The 12,438-nt window shown below is 37.6% G+C and overlaps 1 long non-coding RNA gene across 1 annotated transcript in view; it reads left to right on the plus strand.

The window, feature by feature from the left end:
* Positions 1-12,438, plus strand: part of LOC137765740 (uncharacterized) — a 724,300-nt gene that overhangs the window by 422,717 nt on the left and 289,145 nt on the right. Inside the window, exon 6 of the long non-coding RNA XR_011074249.1 lies at positions 3,294-3,341. This is a non-coding gene — a long non-coding RNA (uncharacterized lncRNA). The remainder of the gene's footprint in view (positions 1-3,293; positions 3,342-12,438) is intronic.

The raw sequence follows: 12,438 nt of genomic DNA on the forward strand, positions 1-12,438 counted from the left end.
TGGAATATAATGAAAATTGGTCACAATATTCTAGCCTTTAAGCAGGATATTCACACATATATTCATACATATATTTTTTCTGTGTCCCTCTTCATATTTTTTTAACTTTTTTATTGGCATATAGTTGATTTACAATGTTGTGTTAGTGTCAGGTGTACAGCAAAGTGATTCAGTTATACATATATGTATCTATTCTTTTTAATATTCTTTTCCCTTATAAGTCATTAAAAAATATTGAGTATAGTTCCCTGTGCTATACAGTAGGTCCTTGTTGGTTATCTGTTTTATATACAGTAGTGTGTATATGTTAATCCCAAACTCCTAATGTATCCTTCCCCCCTTTTCCCCTTTGGTAACCATAAGTTTGATTTCTCCTTTTTTTTTTCTAATACATTTATTTATTTTATTTATTTATTTTTGGCTGCGTCAGGTCTTCGTTGCTGTGGGCAAGATTTCTCTAGTTGCGGCGAGCGGGGGCTACTCTTCGTTGCGGTGCGTGGCCTTCTCATTGCGGTGGCTTCTCTTGTTGCGGAGCACGGGCTAGGCGCACGGGCTTCATTAGTTGTGGTGCGCGGGCTCAGTAGTTGTGGCTCACAGGCTCTAGAGCGTGGGCTCAGTAGCTGTGGCGCACGGGCTTAGTTGCTCCGCAGCAGGTGGGATCTTCCCGGACCAGGGCTCGAACCCGTGTCCCCTGCATTGGCAGGCGGATTATTAACCGCTCTGCTACCAGGGAAGCCCCATAAGTTTGTTTTCTATGTCTGTGGGTCTATTTCTATTTTGTATATAAACTCATCTGTATCATTTTTTTTTTAGATTCTACATATAAGCGATATTGTATATTTGTCTCTCAGTCTGGCTTACTTTACTTGGTAAGATAATCTCTAGGTCCATCCGTGTTGCTGCAAAAGGCATTATTTCATTCTTTTTATGGCTGAGTAATATTCCATTGTATAAATAATCTTCTTTATCCATTCATCGACGGACGTTTAGGTTGCTTCCACGTCTTGGCTATTGTAAATAGTGCTGCAATGAACATTGGGGTGCATGTATCTTTTTGAATTATGGTTTTCTCAGTTATAGCTGAGTGTGGGTTCCAATAGGCGGTTTTGTATGTGTGTACCTGATTATCAAAATGAATTCTGCACCATGTAAAATGTTTCTTTATGATGTAATTGTAACATGATTAATCATCTGTAGCCAAGCACTTAATTTTGGTGTGTAGTTCTGTATACAGGGAATCATTTAGAATACCCCGCTTTTCAAATGGGTTTGCTTGGATTTAAAAGAAAACTTAGACCTCTGTAGAGGAGCATTTTCTTGATTGTCGAAAATAGTTGGAGCCATCTGGTTATCAAAGAAGTAGAGGAAAACATCTCTGAGTAAAACATCTTTGGACTTTTTTTCCTGCCTCAGTTTATCAGAATATCTTCCAATTCCATCTCAGAGAGTTTTTTTGCACTCTCTGAACCATACTCAGGGCAGAATTGACCTTTCAACGCCCAGTGAATGCCAGCCGATTCTATTCAGCCCTCTTTTTCGGTTGTAACCATGTCACAGAGAACATATAGCCTACTTCTAGTTTTTCTTCTGCAATATGGGATCCAGGCTTAGGAAGGGCTAGCAGGCCTAAACTTTCTATTCCCAGGGTGTTCAAGAATCTAGGGGAAGGTTTAGACATTTTCTAATTTTTCAGAAGTACTTCACAACTCTTTTAACCTGGCTTCTCATTTCTATTGGCACAATAGATAATTTTAAATGTTGCAAGAACCTCAGTCACTGACTTAACCTTTTCAAGAAGAATCACTCTAGTTGTGCCTGGCACATGGTATCTGCTTCATGAATATGTTTTGGGGAGCTGCGGTGGCTGTTCTCTCTTAGTACTTATGCAGGTAAGCAGTAAGCAATGTGAGCAATAAAGGGGTAAGGTGAAACCAGATGCAGCACTCCAAGCTTCAGCAAGGGACGACCACCCCATTTTATAAGAAAACCCTTATTATCCTGTCTCTGTCTTTATAAAAATAACAAATTGCAGAAGGAAATTTTATATCTTTCCTAGAGGTCCTTTGTAATGGTCAGTGCTGCACAGACCATTGGATCATTTAAAAAACATAATTTTGAGCAAGGTACTTTGGTAATCCTGGTTAAGTTTCATATGCAAATGTGTTAGGGATATAACGATTCTGGGTCTCAAATATACTCCTCTTACACTCTGCCACAGGGTCCTTTGAATCTTGGCTTTTCTCATTTTCTCTAGGCAACTATTTTTTAGACTTCTTTTATTTACACAGGTCCTAGGATGATGACAACAGACAAATTTTATATAGAATTCTTCTTTTATATATTGTTTCATTACTTTTAGCTACAGTAATTCCTGATCTTGCTAAATCAATTTTGGCTTAAGTTATTATGCTGGCTATTTTCAAGGCCTCATTCTGGTGGTGATATTGGGGGTGGGAGGTGACCTCTGGTAAAACCACCTATGGCGTCTCCATTATAAAAGCAGTGAAAAGACATGTGTGTGGAATTATTGGTAGACTGCTGCTTGTTAGGGAAGCAGTTTTTAAAATGCAGATTATATAATATTTGGGGATTTTGTTGCTCCACAGTAGAAGCTTTTTAAATGTTAATTTGGGGTTTGTTTTGTTGTTCTGTGACTTAGCATAAAAGGTTTTGGTTTTGAAAGGTTTCAGTTCACTCATTCCAGTTGTCTTACAGGACTTGGAATATAATGCTATACATTTATTTATACTCATGAAAGAGGATAAGGCCAGTAACTCACAACTCATGAAACCAGGGGTAAATAATCCATAGCTTGTTCTGCCACTATTGCCACAATATTTATATCCAGAACACAAGTAACAAACAACCCCCAACGAGGAGAAACCAGTTTGTTTTTATTTACAAAATGTTTAATCAAAAGTACAGTAAAGTTCAAATGGAGCTGCAAATCCTGGTGGTTCACAATGGTTTGATTTATTTTTTTAAACAGACCACAGATAATTAACCATAAAACATAACTTTCTCAACACAAGTTACAGTGAATTACAGAAATAGGCAGCAAGTCATTCACAACTGGTTGCAACTGGTTAGAGCCTTAAAGTGAAGCACACAGACAGCTACAAAAGCACTTTCTCAGGGCACAGTTGTATTTTCATTCCCAAAGGGGAGCATCCTTTACTTTTTATATAGTATCAGTGTGTCAGTGGCCTGAGTGAAAAGTAAATGGGGTTATTTTCTATGATTGTCATAGATTTATTAAATACCTAGCAGCAACAGTGTTCTTTTCATTTCAGGATGTTTCACCATCACTAACTGGATTTTCCTCGTGACATTGCCGTCTGGTAAGCAACTTTCATCATCTCTAAATGGCGGTCCAAAATACTGAGGTACAAAGAAGTCAAGTATATTTCTCCCAACCTCAGAAAGACTTAAACGTAAAGCTGTGGTGAGTCCACCACCTCAAGTACTAAATTTGAACAGAACGTATTTTGACATTGGTGAAGGGTACCTATTTCATATCCTATTTGTTCATTTGAAATACCATCATTTAGAATGATAAGAAACGTGATCTTGAGAACCTGTTGTCACAGAGTTCAACAAATGGTTTACAGTGATTTTGCTACACTGGGGTGGAAGTATTCAGAGGACACCTGAGTGGACAGAGAAGGTGATTTGGTGAAGTTGGGCACTGATGTTTCCATGTGGAACACTGGGTGTTTTGGCATTATGCAAACGAAACCCTCCAAACATATTCTGTGATGCTTTGAACTACATGTTATTATTCGACGATATGCTACACATTTGAGGTGCATTTACTTCATGTGGATCAGTCCTAAAATCAGACATGACTGCTCTTGTGGGTACGCACAAACGAAGGGGACGTGGACAACCCTCACCACTACCACCAACATTACCAATTAAGTAAGAGGGCCAACACCAGGGCTTCAGGCTAGCCTAGGTTTGAAACTTTGAGGTCTATGTGTCTTTTAGTGAGAATTGGTAAAGTTTCAAAATTCAAAGTTTCTAGAATTCTTGAGAGTTCAGTGGCTGGGAGGAGAGTGCAGGTCAGGACTGAGGGTATATTGGTAGAACATCATCAAGTCAGACAGAGCTTGAAAGAGTTGAGTTTGCTAGAGATTGGCCTGCATAGAAATGCACTGGCAGATATACCAGAGAGGGGAGGAGTAAAGGGGTGACTTACCTGGCATCTGAATGTATTCTCCCTTGCTCTAGCCAGGCCTGTTTGGTCATGAGCATCATATTCATCCAGACTTTTAGCAGCTACACTCTTGACTTCACTTTATATGAATTTGCATAAAATGAGGAAAGTAATCTCTTGGGGTAATAAAGACAGCTTTCTAGCAGAGACTTTCCATATCCATTACACATAATCCACCGTTGTCTACTGTATTTTTGTTTCTAATTCTGTTGTACATCTATCTGTCTCTCTGAATGTACCCATCCTGCCAGTGAAGGGCACAAGCCTTTAGATTGTAACTCCCTACTCCCACTCCCAAGCTTTACTTGTTATACTGCCCCAAAAGAAAGAGTGAGAATGTCAAGAACTCAAGGGACAGGCTCATTTGGTAACTTTTATTTGTCATTCCCTGCATTCATTGCGAAATGATCTCATAACAAAATGGCCTGAATTTCACACTCTTTCTGGCTTGCAAAGAAGCCAGTTCCTCCCCTATTTCTATCCAACACACAGAAAACTCTTTATGTTTCTACGATCAGATAAAATCTGTATTGACATTTCTTTTCCTGTGGGTGTATTTCACTTCTAGGTATGAAGATTTAAACTATCAGGGCAATGTTGTGTGTTTGTAGTTTCTCTGTTTTAGTAAATAAAAAGCTCCTTGGGAAAGGAGAGCACATCTTATCCACTAATGAATAAATATTTATTTTCATTTAAAAATGATACATGCTTATTAAAAATAATTTGGAAAAACACATTGGAGTAAAATGAAGAAAAATTAAAGTAATTATTTCTGTAATTTAAATCCAACCATTAATAACCATTTGATATATTTCTTTACGCTCATTTTCCCCTGAGGATATATTTTTTAAAACATGCTGTAATCATACTTTCCATATAATTTTATGTCCTGCTTTCAAATTTTAACCTCAGAATTCTACATGTAATTACATAGTCTTTATAAACGTCATTTTAAATAAATATATACTATTTCTGAAGAGGAATAGCTTACTTAACCTAAATGTCCAACAAGAGTATTTTTTTTAACTTTTTGTTTCCATAATCTTACATATAAAAAGTAAATGAATCAGTCAATAAATAATGAGTAAATGAATGAAAGTTCAAATCAGTATAAATTTAAAAAATTTTTATTATGAAAAATTTAAAATACATGAATGTAGGCAGATGACTACAATGAACCCCCATGTACCCATAACCCAGCTTGCACAGTGATTAACTCATGGTCTATTGTTTTCCCGTGCTACCACCATGTTATTTTGAAGCAAACCCCAGTCATTATAGCATTTTAGTCCATCAATATTGCAGGCCCATCAGAAAAAAAAAAAAAAAGAACTTTTTACATTTTAATGTTAAAAACATTCAGATGAATAGTTCTAATCATTGTGTAGAGGAGTAGTTTTCTTCTGAGTGTACTGTCATCACATTTTCTAAAATGTAACAATTGATCATAAAATCTCATCAGTGTGTTTCATAACATTCTTAGGCGCATCTGTAAGCCAAAGGACAATTTGGTTGACTAGAGAGACATTTTACAGATTTGGCTAGGTTTCTTGGATGAATTTTTTTTTTTTGGTATTTTTTTTTTTTTACTTGACTCAAACTTAGGATAATAATTTGCATGCCAGATCGATGCAGCATTAATTATACTCATTATTGGATATATGCTGTGTTATATACAATTCCATATTTGAGGTGAAAGGAAGACATAGCCCTCTAACTACTCAGAAGTCCAGCATGGCTGCAGCCAACCCATCCTAGATAAATATGGTGAAAATACTTAAACCAAATGTAACACTGGATTTAAATGTGTATAGTTTTTTAAGATTTATTGGCAGAAACGGAAGGTTTCTTCCTAAGGAGGTACTTAGGAAGTCTGAAAAGGGAGGAATTATCCATTAATAGTCTGAATAATTTTTCAGAAAAGCACTATGTTTGGGGAAGTGGGCGTGGAGGGAGATGGTGCCTTGCAGAACAAAGGGCACTCACTGCCTGTGTGCCTGTGTGTGTTAACTCCAGTTTATCCTGAGAATATTTAAAGAACCTTCTGTGGGTCAGTTTCCCATGGCTAGACCACCTCCTTTATACCCAGAGCCACAAGGAGGAATGCTTCATGCAAGTACGTTGTCTGCAGAAGACCAGTAGTGAAGGTTTTATCCTTCCTGGCTGTCTTTGACCTGCAGGTCAGTGACTGTTCCAACAGGTGTGTTCCACTCATCAGAGATTCAGGATGTGAGTAACTGCGTAACATCCTGCATCAGTATAAACTGGATTTATGTGTTACTCACGTCTATTTAATCTTAAGAGCACATTTTCCATTGGCCTCGAAAGTGAGTAGCTAGAATATTGATGTGCCTAACCCTTGGGGAAGGAAGAAAAAAGAGCTTCCCCGATGCACTAAATCTCTAGAAAAAATATGAGGGTTAACAGTATGGACACATACAAAATATTTTCAAACAAAGTTGGTGGAGGAAAGCACATGGAAAAGAAAGAAAGAAAAGAAATAACATAAGCAATAAACTATCCCAAGCAAACAGAAAGCATCTGTAAAAATTGCCAGACTGGATGGTGTAAACAGTACAAACTATTTTTTTCTTTCCATCTCATTTCTTTTTCCCCTCAGTCTTCTGATCACTTCTGTTTCTCTTTATCCTGGCCTGGCATTACCATCGTTAAAATGTCCTCAAAAGGTCAGGAATGTATCTGACAGCTTGGCGTTGAAGCAGGCATTCCAAAAAAAGATAGGTAGGAGCTAGCTACTATACTATTTTAAAGCTGCAAGGATATCTCATTTTACCATAACCCATAATACCCATATTTTAAAACAGTTAACCTTTTCATCATTATTTTAAGATTGATGCCGACAACACAACAACTGAAATAAAGGTGTAAGTCTTCACTTTTTCCTGCATCATCTTCTTACCTGTGGTGTTGGATTATGTAGCTCATGTAATATAAACCTAGAATACAAAGTGACTTTTATAGAGAAGAGTAAGTTTACCAATAGTTCTTTCGAGCTAAAGTATTGTTCATTATGCCCAAGTGAACCTTAAATGTCTCATCACGACAACAGCTATTATTATGATTATTATTATTACTACTACTACTATGATTAATGATAGTGTTCACTTCTTGGTGTATGTGTGTGGCATTTTCTTATGCTTGGCCTTTGGGTCTGGTGTTTGTTCAATTGTTACATTTGCTATAAAACAACACTTCTTGGAATAAAGTAGTATTCCATATCCTCTACCTCCTTCCCTCTAGTTTAGTTCATAATCATGGTTGGATGATTCTGCTTAGATAGAGCAGGAAATCCTTTGAAAATCCCCCATCAAGCCAGGACTTTCATTTTAGACTTAAATACAGATGGTTACAAAAGAAAAAAAAACGTTTTGTTCATGTCATCAGACCTATGTTTCAAGAAGTTGGCGTATTTTCTGGATAAACTTTATTAGACACGTAACACACCATCATGCACAATTAACATAAGGATGGGAATTATGGCATTCTTTTACTGAGATAACTTTGGCGATTCTGCTTTACCTGGAGTGGTGAGATAAGGATGAAAACTCCACTCAAGGCAAAGATATTCAAGGAGATGATTTTGCAGCCAGCTCAGTCCTTTCACATTGGAAATGCTGAGAAGTCTCCGTTTTTTCACCCTTCACTAGCGATTACTCAAAGCCTGTGATATAAAGAACTTCCTTTGGAGATGGTCTGCTTTTGGGGGGACTGATGCATTAGCAAACCGTGCTGGGCTCCATAGAAAATTGGTTTTATTTGTTCTATCCTACTCTATAAAATATTCTTAAGGTGCCGTTGATGTATACTTATTTTTTTAATAATTTTTTTTAATCAGTCATCAATTTTATACACATCAGTGTATGATGTATACTTTTTTATCAAAAGCAATTTGCTTTCTAAGTTTCTGATGGCCATTCTGTGAATCAACCTAATGTATTTGTGGTGTGGGGATCTGTAACCTCTGAATGCTAAGTTTAAAGACCTTTATAATTACTTATTTAAAGACATTTTAGCCCTTTACTCTTTCTCTCTCTCTTTGTCCACAAACAAGTTGATTGGCTAATCATATCTGTATTTTTATTTTTGTTGCTGCACACATTGCACATAAAACAGGAAAGAGGAAAGGCTATTTGTAAGAGGTAATTACAATGACAAAATTGTACTTTCTTTAACTGTTCTCATTTTCAATGTTTGATTACATCAAGACCTGCACTCTAAGAATTGTGTTTCAGTTTTGCTAGGAAAATGACAAAGGAGAAAGGTAAATCCAGTTCTATAAAGTGATGTCAAGCACAACTTTGGCACAGCTACAAATATCAATAGTTCATTCAAACTCTATTCCTCCACTCTGGTAGGCCTTTGATTTCCAGCCACCCTTTGATAAGGATGCAGAGCAAAGAAGAAACAGACTGCTTTTGAGACTTGGAGGTCTAACCTTCTATGAGGACATGATAGGTCTAGTAGATTCTTAGGAGCCTGAGTTATTTCTGGGATGGCTTATCCAGCCCTTTGTAGAATCAGAACTCACACCATTTTCTGCAAATTAAATAAAAAACCCATAGGTTAAGTGAATCTTTAAGATTCTTTCCAGATCACCCTTTCAACAAACTTTTGTTGATGCTCGCTATGTGACAGGTACATGTGAACCCATTTCTTTTTTTTTTTTCTTTACCTTCTTACTCCTTATACTTTATTTATTTATTTTTCACGTAAGCAAGGAGAAAGCTCCTTACAGTTTGTAAGGGTCCTGTGCATATTTGTATCTAGCCAAAGATTCAGTCTTTTCCAGGAACTCGGGTTGTCAACCAGTGATCTTGCCTTTGTCTTTCCTCGTAGTTCTGCCTGTGGCGCCTGTCACTAGCAGTCAAATAAGGACAATTTTACCATTTTCTCCTGCTGCTCTAATTTTTTTTAGTGCCGGTACATGAGTTTGTTATTCTTTGTAATTCCCTTTGAAGTTGGAAATCCAAGGGGAATCTAAAACTGACCAGATGTTTCTGCTGCTGGAGAGGGAAGAGAGTAAGGATTAAGTTTAACGAAAACTTGGTCTCTAGGAAAAAAAAAATTATTTCAGCTGGAAATCATCATTAAGTGCACTCATTTGCTACATATCTATTAATTTGCATTTACTAGTTCTTTATAGACAATATCACCTATCAATTTTCTCTGGGGGAAACATCATAAATTTTGTGAACAAATAGGTTCATGTTGTGGTTTGCTCAGGCCTATTTCCTTTTTAGAGTTTTAGTTCTGTTGCCCTACATATTCCCCTCACCTGCTTTATGCTGTTACAGTGAGTGTTTTCTGTTATTGTTGCCACTGTCATCCTTGTTGTTGTTGAAGGATCACTATCATGTCCCATCAGGCTGGGAGGCCAATTCTGCAAACTTTTCCAAGAGGGTGAGGTCAATGCAGCCTGTGGTTAGGGAGGGAAGGAAAGGAGATCTGCCAAAGTGCTTAGCCTTTATGGAGAACTTCATCCTCTTTAGAGATCTGTAGATCAAAACAAGAACAAGAGTGATGAAGACCTTCAGAGTAAAAAAAGAAAGGCTTGTGGTCTTTTAAGGATTCAGATAATATTGCAAACAGTGTGAATAAACAGGTTAGGAGATGGAAAATGATAGTTAGGTATATGAAAACACAAAAGAGAAAAAGAAAAGCTGTCATCTGTGAGAGGACATTCATGGGGCCTCTCAGACTAGATGTCCAAAGCTTCAGGCCCTGGTGTAAGAGGAAATATGATTAAAAAATAAATTTGTAGAAGAGTCTTAGAAACCAATCAGGATGTTTTAGTGGTGTGCTTAGTACTTCACAAAAGTGGTGGATTGCAGAGATGGACTTTTTATTTGCTCGCTTCTTGCACAGCATCTGTCAGACTATCCCCTTGCATTGCTCTCTGGATTTCCCAGGTTTCTCTAGGTTTCCGGGAGGACAGAGAAATCTGTGAATAACTACTTTGCACCCTTTTACCTTGCTCAGTGGATTAAACATTTGGAAGCATTCCCCACACCTCACAAAGGATGAGTACTCACAACTCAGTTTCTATTGCCCTCCCCTATCTTGTTTTTAAATAGAAACTCTGCGTCCTCAGTAATTGTATTAAGCTTCTTAAGCAGCACATATCAATTTCATATACCATTTTAAGCATTTTTTCAGCGTTTTGAAAGGGAATGTAGGGGAAGAGACAGAGAGAAATCACTTAGCAGCTGATTCACTTATTTTAAGCAGCTTTCCCCATTTGAAAATATAAAAAATTCAGGTCCTGGAACATTGGGTGATTTGAATGTTCTATAAGGATTTGAAAAAAGATTTTTTTGAATCATATGTTCTACATTCAGGGACCCAGATTTTCAGTTTAGTCCTTTAAAAAAAAAACAGGTTAAAATAAGGGGGTTTCAATCTAAAGTTTCTCTTCTTTTTCATTTATCATTATTATTATTATTATTATTATTATTATTATTATTATTATTATTATTATTATTAGTCAAAGCAGATGGTATGAAAAGCATTTATGTTGGTCTCACTGATGAGAGAGCTTGACCTAATAGTCCAAGACTCGGAACTTGGTGTTTCAATAAAGAAAACACTGTTTGAGGTATTTTCCGTTCAAATCAGCATCAAAAGTTTTTAATTAACACCATCAGAAATGAATGGGCTAAATGCAGGACAAGGTTCCTACATACCCCACTACTGGGAACAAGACAGCCAGAGGGACCCACTGAGCAGTTTGTATTTTGTGCTGTGTTTTTATTTACTCACTGAGCAGAGTCCCAGCTGCATGTTACCAGCAGAGTGAAACCTATGAGAGCCCCTCCACCCCAGCACTTTCACTTTGCTCACTGATGTTGTCCACAGTTCCTTGTGATTGTAATTGGTTAGAAAGTTTGAAATTGGCAAGTCCTTGTCAGTGCAGAAGAGTTTTGAAATCGCGAGGCTTGATGCAGCCATCAGGCCTGCAGAAGCCTCATGGCTTGCTGGGTGGGTTAAGAACCTCAGAGCCCCGAACACTCATCCTCAGGCTTGGCCCCAATCACCATCCACCACCCTCCAGAGCTCCCTGTCTTAGACGTCGATGGCTTTGTTTGGGGCCTTTTCTCTTCCGTCACTGAAGCCGCTTTCAGGATGCACAGACTGTGGACTGACTACTGGGCATGGGGAAAATAAGAGCAAATGGAATAAAGAGTGAAGAAGAGGATCAAGGAGAAGGGAGGAAAGAAAAGGGGAAGAAAAAGCATAAAATGAAAAGGAAGTGGATATCAAGATGGAAAGAGCTTTGTAAATATTGACATTTGGTTTCTGGGCAACTGGATTTGATATCTCAGAATGGAACTCACCGACAGAGCCTAAATGGTCCCTGGGGCTCTTTTTTTTCTCCCAGAACTTTTTTAAAGACTTGCCCACTTGTGGTCAAAGGGACGCAACATATGTTCATATAAGAGTCCGTAATGTACCGGTCCACCACATTTTCTAGGGATTAGGATTACAGTCATATCCTTTATACATTATAATAGAAGAATGAAGGGCCTATAAATTCTTCTCCTGTAACCATAAAATATCTATTGTTTAACCTTATGATCTGGGCCCCCAAACCAAAATTCTCCAGAAAGCTCCTATGCTGCTTGCTAAATTGCAAAATAAACTCACCTTCAGCCTTATAGCAACACAGGAACTGCTTGGGCAGAGTTAACGAAAGTAGATATTGTCAGCAATGATGAAATGTTTATAGAAGCTTAAAGGTCTTAATAACTTTCTATAAATCTTCTCATTTATGTTGAAAGCCTTCAAGCTTAATACATTTAGATGCAACCCGTCACCTCTTCTTACTTCTCCTCTACTTTAATACAAAACAACAACAACAAAAAAATGCAAACCAACTACAACAGCACAGATAACATTGCCATGAATTCAGAATGTCAGGAGATTGTCAGTAGGCCCAGTCATGACAAAATGATGCAAAAATGCATCACCATTTTTGGAAAAGCTCCCTAAAGCAATTCAAAGATTTCTCTCCTGAAACACAGGGCGATCGACATATATCAACTCCTAGAGGGTAATTGGTGAATGAGTGTCAGGATTTTCATAAGAACTGCTAAGAGTCTGATCTTGACATCATAGCCAGAGAATCAGGTCAGCCGATTAGCAAATCATCATTTTTCTGTTTCTAAGCTGGGCGGTGTCAGGATTTACTATCCCAAAGT

This window comes from Eschrichtius robustus, chromosome 6, assembly GCF_028021215.1.
Source record: "Eschrichtius robustus isolate mEscRob2 chromosome 6, mEscRob2.pri, whole genome shotgun sequence".
Classification (NCBI taxonomy): Eukaryota; Metazoa; Chordata; class Mammalia; order Artiodactyla; family Eschrichtiidae; genus Eschrichtius; species Eschrichtius robustus.